General features: G+C 41.4%; 1 protein-coding gene across 1 annotated transcript in view; it reads left to right on the top strand.

Moving 5' to 3' along the window:
- Window positions 1-351: 351 nt before the first annotated feature.
- The window catches only part of plxnb1b (plexin b1b), a 191,409-nt gene continuing 175,898 nt past the window's right edge, over window positions 352-15,862 (top strand). The window contains exon 1 of the mRNA XM_061887355.1: window positions 352-686. The gene's annotated coding sequence lies outside the window, so the exon portion shown is untranslated. The remainder of the gene's footprint in view (window positions 687-15,862) is intronic.

Here is a 15,862-nt window from a genome sequence, read left to right on the forward strand (position 1 = left end):
AATAACTTAAATTTGAAACACAGCATCATCGTTTTCACTGCTTTTTGGTTATAGAGGTAGAGACTATCAACGGTGTATTTTTCATTCTCTCTTTCAACCACTTTTTTTCCTGCTTATCAGCCAATCGCATTCACGCCACCATGGTACTCTCACAAACACCAGGAAATCTGAAAATCAGTACGCACAAAAACAACCAGTGCCGTCAAAACATTTATTTCATATCTCGGATGTGATTGAATAAAGAAAGGAAAGTATGAAAGGATTTATTTTCCCCCCGACGGGGTGACAAGTAGAGTCAAATAGTCTGCGCTACATTTTCAGCACCGGCAAAAACAAGGTGCAGTGAACGCAGCATGATAAGCCTCTCTTTAACCAAGCCTTCTTCGAAGCGGAGCCGGGCGCTATTTGCACTTTGGGCGACATGTGGGGGGAAAGTCTGCAGGCTGGAGCCCACAGCAAGATGACCAGACATTGAACTAAGCATTTTCTAGCCCTGAGCGGATCTACTGTACAATTTGTTTCAATATTGCATATGCAAAACTAAGTGGAAAGTTGGATTACTGAGAAGAAACCTGCAAGTCCGGACTGGCCAAGAGTGGAATTTTGGGTCGTGGTATCAGCAGTATCGGACAGGTTGGATATTATCCGTGGAATAAGTCACATCTTCACTTCACTGTAACGAGGAGGTGAGTGCGAGCTTATTTTTTAACCTTTAAAACCCTAAACTCAACCTAAACGTACTTTGAATGCTTTTCACAAGCTTCTCATTAACAATAAGGACGCCGAAAAATCACGTCAATGTTTGGGTAGTAAAAAAAAAAAAGAAGTCAATATTGACATATGAAGCTAGTAGAAGTAGACAGAAAGTCTTCAGAAGTTGGCCACTGGGCCCGCAGTTGGTTTAACCTCCTGTGTGGTAAATGTGGCGAGAATGTCTCCATATTTCATCAATTTTTATATTCGTAACGTACATCTTTGCGTGGGCTGACTCCAACAATGGCGGTTGGTCAGCAGGCAGGCAGGTGTGTAGTTCGGCTGTCTGCGGGCGCAATGACACTTTTAATAGATGAGGCGCGTTCACACGGAGAAATACGGTATAATGTAATGCACTGACAAGGCTGAAGTCAGCCTCCAATTCAGACCTGGTGGGCAAATTAAGGCCCGGGGGCCTCATGCGGCCCGTTAAAGGTCTACTGAAACCCACTACTACCCACCATGCAGTCTGATAGTTTATATATCCATGATGAAATATCACCATTGCAACACATGCTTATATGGCCTTTTTAGTTTACTAAATTACAATTTTAAATTTCCCGGGAGTTTCGTCTTGAAAACGTTGTGTAATGATGACGTGTACGCAAGACGTCACAGGTTTTAAGGAAATATCAGTCGTCTGCTTTAACGGCATAATTACACAGTATTTTGGAGATCTGTGTTGCTTAATCTTTTGCAATTTGTTCAATTAATATTGGAGAAGTCACAGTAGAAAGATGGAGTTGGGAAGCTTTAGTCTTTAGCCACACAGACACACGGTGATTCCTTGTTTAAAATTCCTGGAGGTGAAACTTTACTATGGATCAGAGCAAACATGAATCACGACGGAATGTCAACCAGCAGTTTTCGTTGAGAAAATTTTGGTAAAAAGTCGCTTCTTACCGGAGAAAAGCTGAGCTTGTGCCGTCCATAAAGCTGCCGTTGACTCCCCAAGACATTGGCGTCAATACACCCATGGACGTACACCTCCGACTATCAGGTACTATTTAACTCACTAAAACACAATAGAAAGATAAGGGATTTCCCAGAATTATCCTAGTAAATGTGTCTAAAAACATCGGAATCCGTCCCAATGCAATCACGTTTTTATTTTTTTTAACTTTCTTTTTTTTTTTTCTAATTTGTCGCTATCAATATTCTCAAACACAAATCTTTCATCCTCGCTCAAATTAATGGGGAAATTGTCGTTTTCTCGGTCTGAATAGCACTTTTTGTTGGAGGCTCCCATTGAAAACAATGTGAGGATGTGAGGTGCCATCAAACATGTGACGTCATAGTCTGCAACTTCCGGTAGAGGCCGGGCATTTCTCTTAGCACCGAAAGTTGCGAACTTTATCGTGGATGTTCTCTACTAAATCCTTTCAGCAAAAATATGGCAATATCGCAAAATGATCAAGTATGACACATAGAATGGACCTGCTATCCCCGTTTAAATAAGAAAATCTAATTTCAGTAGGCCTTTAAGCTTTTCAATCTTGTATACCTGACAGTCCCAAATATTAGTTTTTTAGATCTTTAAGTTTGAAAGTGTAGTTGCCATTATGATGTGCAATGATGTTTTCAAATGGCCGTAAGTCTTGAACTATACAAATTAGAGATGTCCGATAATGGCTTTTTTGCCGACATCCAATATTCCTATATCGGAATATTGTCCAATTAAAGAAGTTATCCATCCATTTTCTACCGCTTATTCCCTTTGGGGTCGCGGGGGGCGCTTGTGCCTATCTCAGCTACAATTGGGCGGAAGGCGGGGTACACCCTGGACAGGTCGCAACCGCATCGCAGGGCCAACATAGATAGACAGACAACATTCACACTCACATTCACACACTAGGGCCAATTTACTGTTGCCAATCAACCTATCCCCAGGTGCATGTCTTTGGAAGTGGGAGGAAGCCGGAGTACCCGGAGGGAACCCACGCAGTCACAGGGAGAACATGCAAACTCTACACAGAAAGATCCCGAGCCCGGAATTGAACCCTGACGCACTAACCCCTCTTCCACTGTGAAGCCCATTAAGGAAGTTAATAGGACAATATTAACTTTATCAATATTACATGTTATACTGTATTACATGTTATTAACAATATTACATGTTATACTGTATATATCGATATCAACCGATAAGATATATATAGTCGTGGAATTAACACATTATTATGCCTAATTTTGTTGTGATGCCCCTCCGGATGCATTAAACGATGTAACAATCTTTTCCAAAATAAATCAACTCAAGTTATGGGAAAAAAAATGCCAACATGGCACTGCCATATTTATTATTGAAGTCACAAAGTGCATTCTTTTTTTTACATGCCTCAAAACAGCAGCTTGGAATTTGGGACATGCTCTCCCTGAGAGAGCATGAGGAGGTTGAGGTGGGCGGGGTCGAGGTGTGTGTGTGTGTGTGTGGGGTGGGGCGTGTATTGTAGCGTCCCGAAAGAGTTAGTGCTGCAAGGGGTTCTGCGTATTTGTTCTGTTGTGTTTATGTTGTGTTACGATGCGGATGTTCTCCCGAAATGTGTTTGTCATTCTTGTTTGGTGTAGTGCATTTTTGTAACAGTGTTAAAATTGTTTATACGGCCACCCTCAGTGTGGCCTGTATGGCTGTTGACCAAGTATGGCTTGCATTCACTTGTGTGTGTGAGTAGCCGTAGATATTATGTGATTGGGCCGGCACGCAAAGGCAGTGCTCTTTAAGGTTTTTTGGCGCTCTGTACTTATCCCTACGACCGAGTATCACTCCGTACAGCGACGTTTTAAAAAGTCATACATTTTATTTTTTGAAACCGATACTGATAATTTTAAAGCATTTATCGGCCGATAATATCGGCATTCCGATATTATCGGACATCTTTAATACAAAGTATTTCAATGGTTGGATTCTGCACTGTTCCATGATATACTAGTTACTATGGTAATGTAATTAGTTACTATGGTAATGTAATTAGTTACTATGGTAACAGTCTACATGTGCTTTGTGGACTTGGAGAAAGCATTTGACCGTCTACCCTGGGAAGTCCTGTGGGGAGTGCTCAGAGAGTATGGGGTAACGGACTGTCTGATTGTGGCGGTCCATTCCCTGTATGATCAGTGTCAGAGCTTGGTCCGCATTGCGGGCAGTAAGTTGGACCAACTGTTTCTAGTAGGCCTTTAACTTGTTAATTTTGACAGCCCCAATAGTCCTTGTGAATGTTGAAAAGTGTTGCGGCCTTGTTTTGTGTCTGACAGCTGGCCTGCAGGGAACATATGGTATCAGAACCTTTTGCCACGACACCCCTTCCAAGCAAACAAACACTTGTTAACGAGCGTGTTGACGCGACTACGACATGTTGTCCGGGATGTAATTAACTCGTGAGGACAGGCAACCCCTCAAAGCGGATGATGCTGCTACAGTAGGTGTTGATTGCTTGCAAATGCATCCTGGTTGGATTATACTTCATCCAGATGTAGGTTTAAGTGTATTTTGATTAAATTATGGGTTGGTCAGACTCAGAAAACTTTTTTTTTTGTTAAATAAATTGACATATGTTTTGAGGGCCTAAATGACAGTAACGGTCTTCCATCGCCTTTTTCTATAAATCTATGTAATATTTATGCAGGCATTGATTGCCTGTGTACGTGTAGCATTATCCCAAAGGAGATCAAAATAGATGCCATTGGGAAACACACCAGGGACTCAGCGTGTGAACTGTGATTTGCCCAGCGGGGGTCTCGGTCTCCTCCGCTGCTGTGGTCAGATTAAATACTCAATTTAATTATGTCACCAAGCATTAACTCACTAACCTTATCAGTGTGGTCTGCCTACTTAATGGGGCTCTCCGAGCCAGCAGATGCAACAAGATTACAGACAATATGCTCATGCTTATGATACACAGTATGTACACAGTTTATTAGTGGTGTGGTGGTTCGCCATAACCTTAGTTTCAAGGTCACGGTTTGGTTCATTTTGGGTACAGGAACCATACAAAATGCATGTAGTGGATATTATCTGCTCACTTCCACACCTCACCCTTCGTGGTGTTGTGTGAGAATTCGGCAGTCCCCCGTACCAAACCAAAGACTGTACCAAGAAATATGAATGCATTTAGCTTTGCATTCCTAGTAGGGTTGTCACGAAACCAGAATTTCAGTAGTCATGAATACGGGATCATAGGATTTCCATGATTTTGATACTTATTCGTAGGCCCGGGCCGATAACAAATGATGCTGGACGTTATATTGTCCCACAAATTAATGTCAAGATTATTTTGTGACCACATTAAATGATAAATGGGTTGTACTTGTATAGCGCTTTTCTACCTTCAAGGTACTCAAAGCGCTTTGACACTACTTCCACATTTACCCATTCACAAACACATTCACACACTGATGAAGGGAGCTGCAATGCAAGGCGCTAACCAGCACTCATCAGGAGCAAAGGTGAAGTGTCTTGCTCAGGACACAACGGATGTGACGAGCTTGGTACTAGGTGGGGATTGAACCAGGGACCCTCGGGTTGCGCACAGCCACACTTCCACTGCGCCACGCCGTCCCATTAGTACATTAAGTACTAATATAATCATAATCAGTGTTTCCCCAAGAAAAAATGTTAGTTAAGGTGGTGACCCTCCAGGAGGAGGGGACCGAGATTGGGGGTGGTTGGGTGTAAGGATCGGTGTAACTCGGCCTGTCGCCATCACGTGTCCACCTTCTCGCTGCCACTACAGCCTGGGGGGGGGGGGGCAATAGACTACAAACTGTGGTGAAGTAGGCCGGCTTCGTCGCATAAAGAAGCCTACCACTTTCGGTTGTGTTTTCCGCTCCATTTGCTAAATGGCGATATACGATATGTATCTCTAAACAATCCTGTTTACCTGAGATACTAAAATAATGACTTACAAAGTCAAAATAATGATTTACTGTAAGTAGGAGTTTGCAATAAGTGTTTGAAAAAAGAGTTGAAAGTGGGGCCACATGCTGACATATTCTCAACTCATCATGCTTAATTTATTACAGCATTTGGGAAGCCTGTAGTTGATGTGTATTATGTAAATGTTATATTTTTATCAACATGTGATAGCAGAGACCCTGCCATACAAAACAAGGCTGCTACATTACTAATGATAAATGTAACTATAGCTGGAAAAAAAAGTACAATAGCAATAGGAGAGACTATTCATCCCTGAACACCATGGAGTTCATGTAGGCTTTATGATGCAGTTACATTATTATATCAACTATCATTTAACATGATGTCCTTTTTTTGCTGCTTCAACACAGCTCAATCAACACAGAAAAAGGTCAAGTGAAATAACTTACCGTATTTCCCGCACTATAAGGCGCAGCGGATTATAAGACGCACCTTCAATGAATGGCCTATTTTAATATTTTGTTCATATATGAGGCACACCGCATTATAAGGCGCATAGAATAGATGCTACAGTAGAGGCTGGGGTTACGTTATGCATCTTTCAGATGGAGCTGCGCTAAAGGGAATGTCAACAAAACAGTCAGATAGGTCAGTCAAAGTTTATTAATGGATTACAAACCAGCGTTCTGACAACTTCGTTCTCTCCCAAAATTAATTAACAGCTGTTTTATTATTTTCCCCGATTCAATAAACAAGTAAAAAACAGTCTGATACTGTTACGGTAAATCAAACATTAGTGCAATCACGATATAGTAACACTCGAAATAGTGCAAAACAATAATATATCAATAACTCAACGTTGCTCAAACGATAATTTCACACAACACACAAAATAAACATGTAAAGCTCAGTTTATTAAGTTATTCCTTAGCCATGAATCCCTCAAATTCTTCTTCTTCAGTGTTCGAATCAAACAGTTGGGCGAATACGGCATCCGTCTCGTCGAAGTCGTCATTAAACGAGTCAGTGTCGCTGCTGTTAATTTTAAATTCTCTCGCTGCTGCTCTATTCCCGTCTTCTACTGTGTGACTGATCGCCTTGAGTTTAAACTCGGCAAGCCTCCCGCAGTCATATATCCCAGCATGCACCGCGCGCTTCTTCTTCTACGGGGGAAAATAAGGTAGACGGCTGATTACCGTAGTTGCGAGACATCTTGGGGCATGTTTAATTCGTACACTGAAGAAGAAGAATTCGAGTGATTCGTGGATGAGGAATAACTTAATGAAGTGAGCTTTACATGTTTATTTTGTGTGACATTAACGTTAGAGCAACGTTGAGTTATTGATATATTGTTATTGCTTTGCACTATTTCGAGACGTCGTTAATGGAGTCAGTGTCGCTGCTGTTGTCTAGCAGTTCAGTGACAATTCCTGCTTTCCTGAAATCATGTATCTCAATAGGAGCCATTTTGGGGTCTTTACATAATCACACAAATAGAAATGAAACGACACGGCCTGGCGCAGTCATACAGTATATCCCAGCATGCACCGCGTGCTTCTTCTCCTACGGGGGAAAATTAAATCGGCGGCTGCTTGCTCTAGTTGTGAGACCTGTTGTGACTCAGTATTGGTCCACATATAAGGCGCACCGGATTATAAGGGCACTGTCAGCTTTTGAGAAAATTTTAGGTTTTTAGGTGTGCCTTATAGTGCGGAAAATATGGTAGTTGTTAACTTTAGGTCAATATGGCTTGTCTTTCTCTCAGATAAACAGGGCTTTGCTGTTTGTAACACACGCACGCACGCACACACACCGCACAGTGAGCTAACGTTACGCTAAAAGCTAATTAGCCTTCACCTCAAGGACTGTGAGCAAGGTGAGCTGCCGCTTATGTTTCTACAACGTCAATGGGCTCATAGTGATGTTACTAGTAGTTGACTTGGAAGTGTTTGTTATAATTTGGGGAGAGTCCGCTGCTTCCTGCTTACTTTTCTGCTCACTCCACCGAAGGAGCGCTGACGCCATGCGCTCTGAATACGCACTGCTGATTGGCTGTTACCGCTCTGCGTGTAACCAATCAGATGGTTCTGTGGGTGGGACAATGCTGACAGAGGTAGAGGCAGAACTAAGTGGAGCAGCTTGTTGAGACTTTAGATTAGGCGGTGGGTCTTTGTTGTTAAGGCAGCCGCCTTAACAACAAACCACTGCAGGAAACCCTGATAATGTATAATGATAATGATGCAAGTATCCATTTAAAAGAATATCCATGTACACAAATTGTTGTACCATTGTATAATTGTTTACCATTGTACTGTAATTGGAAGGTAAATAACTTGTTGATATCCCAAATGAATTAAAAAACACAACAACAAAATGGACTCTCATTTCTGTAAAGAAAAATGTGCTTAAATAAATATTGACCAATTGAAAGTGCATTTTTTTTCCAGTTGGAAAAATGAAGTAGGGTGTTGTCTTTAATTGTTGTTCTTGTTGTTGTTGTTGTTGTCGTCACAGCATTCGTGCTCTTTCGTCCATGTTAATGGACTCATATTGCCTAGGCTGCTTAGTTATGCAGTGAAATTTTGTATTATTTTGTCAAAATGATAAAGGACAAGCTGCAAAAATTATTTATCCACTTGTTCATTTACTGTTATTTGCTTATTTTCTGTTTCGACATGTTCTATTTACACTTCTATTAACATGTAATAATCACTTATTCTTCTGTTGTTTGATACTGTACATTAGTTTTGGATGATACCACAAATTTAGGTATCAATCCGATACCAAGTAGTTACAAAGTCATACATTGGTCATAATTTAAGTTGTCATTTGTCCAGGGACGTATTTCCTGAGTTTATGAATACATTATACATTTTCTTAAAAAAGAGAAAAGATTTTGTGATGATAAAAAAAATTGATGTAATCATAGTTGTATTGACTAGATACGCTCGTGCACTTGATATCATTACAGTAGATGTCAGGTGGAGATCCATGAATGGCGTTTGTTTACAATGTGAAGCCGGTGAGCAACGGTGTGCAATGACGCATGTTTAGCTATTCCTCATCCTGCAGTGATGATGCTACTTGTAAGAAACGTACTTTATTTGTCGCCACGGAGACAAAGATTAGTGATTTAGAAGTAGCTAAAACACTGCAGATTGCGAATGGATATTAGCCGCTAACTAGCTAGACATGTATTAAAGCACCTCTTTCTGCGTTTAAGTGTTATTGCTTCACCTTTATCGTTCGTTTTTAAGCCACAATGCGTCAGTTCTCCCTTTTCTATCTACACCAGGGGTGTAAAACTCAAATACAGAGTGGGCCAAAATTCTAAACTGAACAAAACCGCGGGCCAAAGTTGAACAACTTAACCTTTTAATAGGGACCCAAACAAGTTTTGCTTTGAATATTGGAACAAGCAAGGCTTTTATAACTTTATAGTGACATGCAAAATAGAGTTTTGTTGGTAGCGGGGGTGTATATTGTATCGTCCCGGAAGAGTAAGTGCTGCAAGGGTATTTGTTCTGTTGTGTTTATGTTGTGTTACGGTGCGGATGTTCTCCCGAAATGTGTTTGTCATTCTTGTTTGGTGTGGGTTCACAGTGTGATGTAACAGTGTTAAAGTTGTTTATACGGCCACCCTCAGTGTGACCTGTATGGCTGTTGACCAAGTATGCCTTGGATTCACTTGTGTATGTGTGTAGAAGTCGCATAAATTACGTGACTGGGCTGGCACGCTGTTTGTATGGAGGACAGGTTGTAGAGGATGCTAAAAGCAGTACCTTTAAGGCACGCCCCCAATATTGTTGTCCGGGTGGAAATTCGGGAGAATGGTTGCCCCGGGAGATTTTCAGGGGGGGCACTGAAATTCGGGATTCTCCTGCAAAAATTGGGAGGGTTGGCAAGTATGAGAATTAGCGTTGAATGCGGTGATACAGCGGTACCGCCACTGTATAATACTAGCGGGCCAGCTCTAATGTTAATTTATTATTGCCTCAAGGGACCCGCGGGCCAGATTTTGACATCCATGATCTACACACTGTGTCTGCTTGTAAGTACTCTGTGATTGTTCGCTGCCGAACATGCTCCTCCGCTTTTAAAACCAGGAATGTCACAAAGTGACGAGGGCGCGTTGTCATTCCTGTAAAAGAAAAAATATGGCAAACCAGTACTTTTCAACAGGGTATAGTATCGTTTTTTTATTTATTAGTACAACTCTATGTACCAAAGAAATCTGATTAGAAACATTTCAACTGTCTTGTATTTTTTCTACAGTTGTTTTGGTCCTTGTTTTAAATCCTGGCTTCCAGCTTGACAGGTAAAAATTCCTGTTCTTTGGTCGCCGATTTAACCAGGGTGTTAAAAAAAAAAAAAAAAGTCCCCAACTTCGTTCTCAGGGGATTTAATTAGGCAAGGTTCACATATGTAAATGAGGGCCCAGATGCGTGAAGCGGCGTGGAATGTAACATAGAGCTTTTGAAGCAGTAAGCCTTAATAGTGTGAATTATTTACACGTCAAGACACGCCGCATGCTTCCACTACGTGTGGGTCATGGCGTGCATGTGTGTGGACTTTGTTCCTTAATGAATGAAGGTAGTGTGGTTCTGGTTCAGTGTGCAAGTACGAGGACACAGGATTTGTTGTTGAGTCTGGACCAAAGCAGGGTGTTACCTGAGCAGGGGTGGCCTAACTCCTTCCCGCCAGGGCCGGGTACAGAACAAATTCAAGAGGCAAGGGCCACTATTGTACATTTTGTACCTTAAACATTGGTGTGCCGTCAGGGCCAGCAAAGCCTTCTCTGCTGGCTGAACATACAGTCGTGGTCAAAAGTTTACATACACTTGCAAAGCACATAATGTCATGGCTGTCTTGAGTTTCCAATAATTTCTACAACTTTTATTTTTTTGTAATAGAGTGATTGGAGCACATACTTGTTGGTCACAAAAAACATTCATGAAGTTTGGTTCTTTTATGAATTTATTATGGGTGTACTTAAAGTGCGAGCAAATCTCCTGGGTCCAAAGTATACGTACTGCAATGTTAATATTTGGTTACATGTCCCTTGGCAAGTTTCACTGCAATAAGGTGCTTTTGGTAGCCATCCACAAGATTATGGCAAGCTTATGGTTAAATTTTTGACCACTCCTATTGACAAAATGGGTGAAGTTCAGCGGAATGTGTTGGTTTTCTGACATGGACTTGTTTCTTCAGCATTGTCCACACGTTTAAGTCAGGACTTTGGGAAAGGCATTCTAAAACCTTACTTGTAGCCTGATTTAGCCATTCCTTTACTACTTTTGACATGTGTTTGGGGTCATTGTCCTGTTGGAACACCCAACTGCGCCCAAGACCCAACCTCCGGGCTGATTTTGGGTTGTCCTGGGGTGACTTGTCCCAGGACAAGTTGCTTTTGCTTAATGTTGCGAAACAAAACGCCAGATAATATGTCTTGCCTTATTCACACAACATAATGATACTCCTATGTTGAAGCACAGTACAATCCATCAAGCGGTGTGGCTTCATAGCTTACCAAAGTCGTACTAAAACATTCTGATCGATTTTTAAGCGTCAAGTGTAATGTTCTATATTTTCAATGGAACATATAAAATGTTGGTGTCGTTAAAGTTAAAGTACCAATGATTGTCACACACACACTTGGTGTGGTGAAATTTGTCCTCTGCATTTGACCCATCCCCTTGATCACCCCCTGGGAGGTGAGGGGAGCAGTGGGCAGCAGCGGTGCCTTGCCCGGAAATCATTTATGGTGATTTAACCCCCAGTTACAACCCTTGATGCTGAGTGCCAAGCAGGGAGGTAATGGGTCCCATTTTAATAGTCTTTGGTATGACTCGGCTGGGGTTTGAACTCACAACCTACCGATCTCAGGGCTGACACTTTAACCACTAGGCCACTGAGTAGAGCAGTGTTTACTTGAGTCATATTGCCATCATATTGCAGTCTACACGCATCTCTTATTTTTGACTGCCATCTAATGGTCACACGTTTTCATTACACCTTGTACCAAATAAAATTGCTTTGACGATTTATTGATTGATTGATTGATTGATTGATTGATTGATTGGTTGAAACTTTTATTAGTAGATTGCACAGTACAGTACATATTCCGTACAATTGACCACTAAATGGTAACATCCGAATTAGTTTTTCAACTTGTTTTAAGTCGGGGTCCACATTAATCAATTCATGGTAAGCAAAACCAGAATTATTCCGAACATTAGGCCAGTGTTTTTCAACCACAGTGCTGCGGCACACTAGTGTGCCGTGAGACGCAGTCTGGTGTGCCGTGGGAGATTATCTAATTTCACCTATTTGGGTTAAAAATATTTTTTTGCAAACCAGTAATTATAGTCTGCAAATGATGTGTTGTTGTTGAGTGGTCGGTGCTGTCTAGGGCTCGGGAGAGTAACCATGTTATACTCTTCCATATCAGTAGGTGGCAGCAGATAGATAATTGCTTTGTAGATGTCGGAAACAGCGGGAGGCAGTGTGAAGGTAAAAAGGTGTCTTATTTTTAAACCAAAAATAATCAAAAGGCGCGTGACCCTAAAAAAAGGCACTGAAGCTATGAAGAACAAAAACTAAGACTGAATGGGCTACAAATAAAAACAAAAACAGAATGCTGGACAACAGCAAAGACTTACTGTGGAACACAGACGGCGTCCACAATGTACATCCGAACATGACCTGACAATCAACATTGTCCCCACAAAGAAGGATAAAAAACAAAAAACAAAGTAGATGCAGGAAATATCGCTCAATGGAAGACATGAAACTGCTACAGTAAAATACCAAAAAAAGAGAAAAAGCCACCAAAATAGGAGCACAATACAAGATGTAAAACACTACACATGAAAACAGAAAACAATTCAAAATAAGTCAGGGTGTGATATGACAGGTGGTGACAGTACACCTACTTTGAGACAAGAGCTATATTGATGCATGCTTGGTTATGCGTTAAAGTCATCCAACAATTGCGACATCAACTTATTACTGTCAACTGAGTTTTGTTTTTTAATGATTTCTGCTGGTGGTGTGCCTCCGGATTTTTTCAACGCAAAAAACGTGCCTTGGCTCCAAAAAGGTTGAAAAACACTGCATTAGGCGCACCGGGTTATAAGGCACACTGTTGAGTTTTGAGGGAAAAAAAGGATTTTAAGTGCGCCTTATAGTCTAAAAAAAAAACGGTACTAAAAATTGGTATCGGCTGTGAGAAAAACATATCGGTCGATCTCTACTTTTTAAGTGCAATGACAATACATTTCCATTCCATTGTTTGAAAGTTGAAAGCCATTTTTGTTGGGTGCGTTAGTATTTTGGAATCTTGGCGTGACATACAACGCTCTGCATGCGTGTTGTCCTGTCCCCGCCAGCTTAATGGTGGCACAACAATGCCCTCCCCCATTCCACCTTAGTTGGTTTTCTACAGAGCAGCGACGTGGAATAATCACAAAACATGACTGCCTGGAACTGGCTGCGGAAAGAAGCTTCTGTCTGTCTCGTGCTAGCATTCCGAGGCAGTATCATGCTTTCTATCATACTTTTTGACGTCATCGCACTCGTTACAATCAGGGTTTGGAGAACTGGACTGAAGACAAAACATCAGTTTTTACTCTCCTCCACATTTCTGTCTTAATGGATCTAACCTTCATGTTTCTGTGATTGGTTTTGAAAACACTTTCCTAGTCTTTATGATTTTTTTTTTTTTGTCGGTTACATGTTGAAAAGGAGTGGTCTTCAGTTCTCGTGTCCCCGCCTTTTCTCCACAGGGGGTGGCACGGAGGTTTTGTCTTGTTGCTTTTGTTGGAGGGAGAAGTGAATGGAGCAGCCAACCGGAGAGGAGGATTGTGAGATGGGGGTTAATAGGTGAAGCCATTCCTTGGGGAGAGGACTGGTTGGAGGATGTCTGCAGCAGTGGCTCAGGGGCTAGAGCGTGTCATCCAGTAACGGCAGGGTTGGTGGTTTGACACCCGCTTCTGCCATTCCAGTCACTGCGGTTGTGTTTTTGGGCAGTGTGTATGAAGGTGAATTGGCAGCCATGTCTCCAGGGTTGGCACAGGCTAACCTTTTCACACTTTTTTTATTTATATGAACTGATTTTTATGTTTTTTTTTTTTTTTCGATCAAACTTAATTTTACATCAATGCATGTTTTGTACTAAAATTCCTTAATTTGAAATACATGTTTCAATATTGTATTTTTCTATTGTTAAAATTAGAGATGTCCGATAATTGCTTTTTTGCCGATATCCGATATTCTGATATTGTCCAACTCTTAATTACCGATTCCGATATATACAGTCTGGAATTAACACATTATTATGCCTAATACTGTTGTGATGCCCCGCTGCATGCATTAAATAATGTAAAAGGTTTTCCAAAATAAATCAAATGAAGTTAAGGAAAAAAATGCCAATATGGCACTGCCATATTTATTATTGAAGTCACAAAATGTATTTTTTTTAACATGCCTCAAAACAGCAGCTTGGAATTTGGGACATGCTCTCTCTGAGAGAGCTTGAGGAGGTTGAGGTGGGCGGGGATCGGGGGGGAGGGAGGGGTTGTAAGTGTAGCGGGGGGTGTATATTGTAGCGTCCCGGAAGAGGTTCTGGGTATTTGTTCTGTTTTTTTACGGTGCGGATGTTCTCCCGAAATGTGTTTGTCATTCTTGCTTGGTGTGGGTTCACAGTGTTAAAGTTGTTTATACGGCCACCCTCAATGTGACCCGTATGGCTCTTGACCAAGTATGCGCTGCATTCACTTGTGTGTGTAAATAGCCGTATACATTGTGTGATTGGGCCAGCACGCAAAAGCAGTGCCGTTAAAGGCCTACTGAAATTAGATTTTCTTATTTAAACGGGAACAGCAGGTCCATTCTATGCGTCATACTTGATCATTTCGCGATTTTGCCATATTTTTGCTGAAAGGATTTAGTAGAGAACATCGACGATAAAGTTTGCAACTTTTGGTCGCTAATAGAAAAGCTCTGCCTTTATGTGCGCGTAACTTCGCGAGTTGTGGGGCTCCACACATATTCACATTGTTTTTAATGGGAGCCACCAGCAGTAAGAGCAATTCGGACCGAGAAAGCGACAATTTCCCCATTAATTTTAGCGAGGATGAAAGGTTTGTGAATTGGGAAATTGATAGTGAAGGACTAGAAAAAAAAAAAGGCCAAAAAAAGCGACGGCTCCGGGCGGCGGCAGTGTGAGCGTTTCAGATGTAATTAGACACATTTACTAAGATCATTCTGGAAGATCCCACATCTGCTTATTGTTTTAATAGTATTTTAGTGAGATTTTAAAGATTGTAAAGACATACCTCGAGGTCGGATGGCTGCGGTGAACACGAAGTGTCTCAGAGAGAAGCCGAGGAGCCAAGCTCACAGCTGCCTTTTAAACTGCTGCAGGAGGACGAATAATCCAATGATTTCTCCGGTAAGATAGATATATATCACAATTTCCCCATCCAAAAACATGCTGATTGACGTAGAGAAAACATGTTCGCTTGACCGCTCTGTGTTAAAGCTTCACAACAAACAAAGAAACACCGGCTGTGTCTCGGTGCTAAAGACAGCTGCAATCCACCGCTTTCCAACAGCAGTACGCGTCATCATTCCGCGACATTTTCAACAACAAACTCGCGGGAAATTTAAAATTGCAATTTGGTAAACAAAAAAGGCCGTATTGGCATGTGTTGCAATGTTAATATTTCATCATTGATATATAAACTATCCGACTGCGTGGTCGGTAGTAGTGGGTTTCAGTAGGCCTTTAAAGTTGTTTATACGGCCACCCTCAGTGTGACCCGTATGGCTGTTGACCAAGTATGCCTTGCATTCACTTGTGTGTGTGAATAGCCGTATACATTATGTGATTGGTCCAGCACGCAAAAGCAGTGCTTTTAAGGTTTATTGGCGCTCTGTACTTCTCCCTACGTCCATGTACCACTCCGTACAGCGGCGTTTTAAAAAGTCATAAATTTTACTTTTTCAAACCAATACTGATAATTTCCGATATTACATTTGAAAGCATTTATCGGCTGATAATATCGGCAGTCCGATATTATCAGACATCTTTAATATAAAAAAATAGTGGAAGATGGCAGAGGAGTTCTCTTACCCCCATTTGAGAATCACTGCTCTAGCGCAGTGGTTCTTAACCTTGTTGGCGGTACCGAACCCCACTAGTTTTATACGCATTCACCGAACCCTTCTCTAGTG

This window comes from Nerophis ophidion, linkage group LG02 (genome assembly GCF_033978795.1).
Source record: "Nerophis ophidion isolate RoL-2023_Sa linkage group LG02, RoL_Noph_v1.0, whole genome shotgun sequence".
Lineage (NCBI taxonomy): Eukaryota > Metazoa > Chordata > Actinopteri > Syngnathiformes > Syngnathidae > Nerophis > Nerophis ophidion.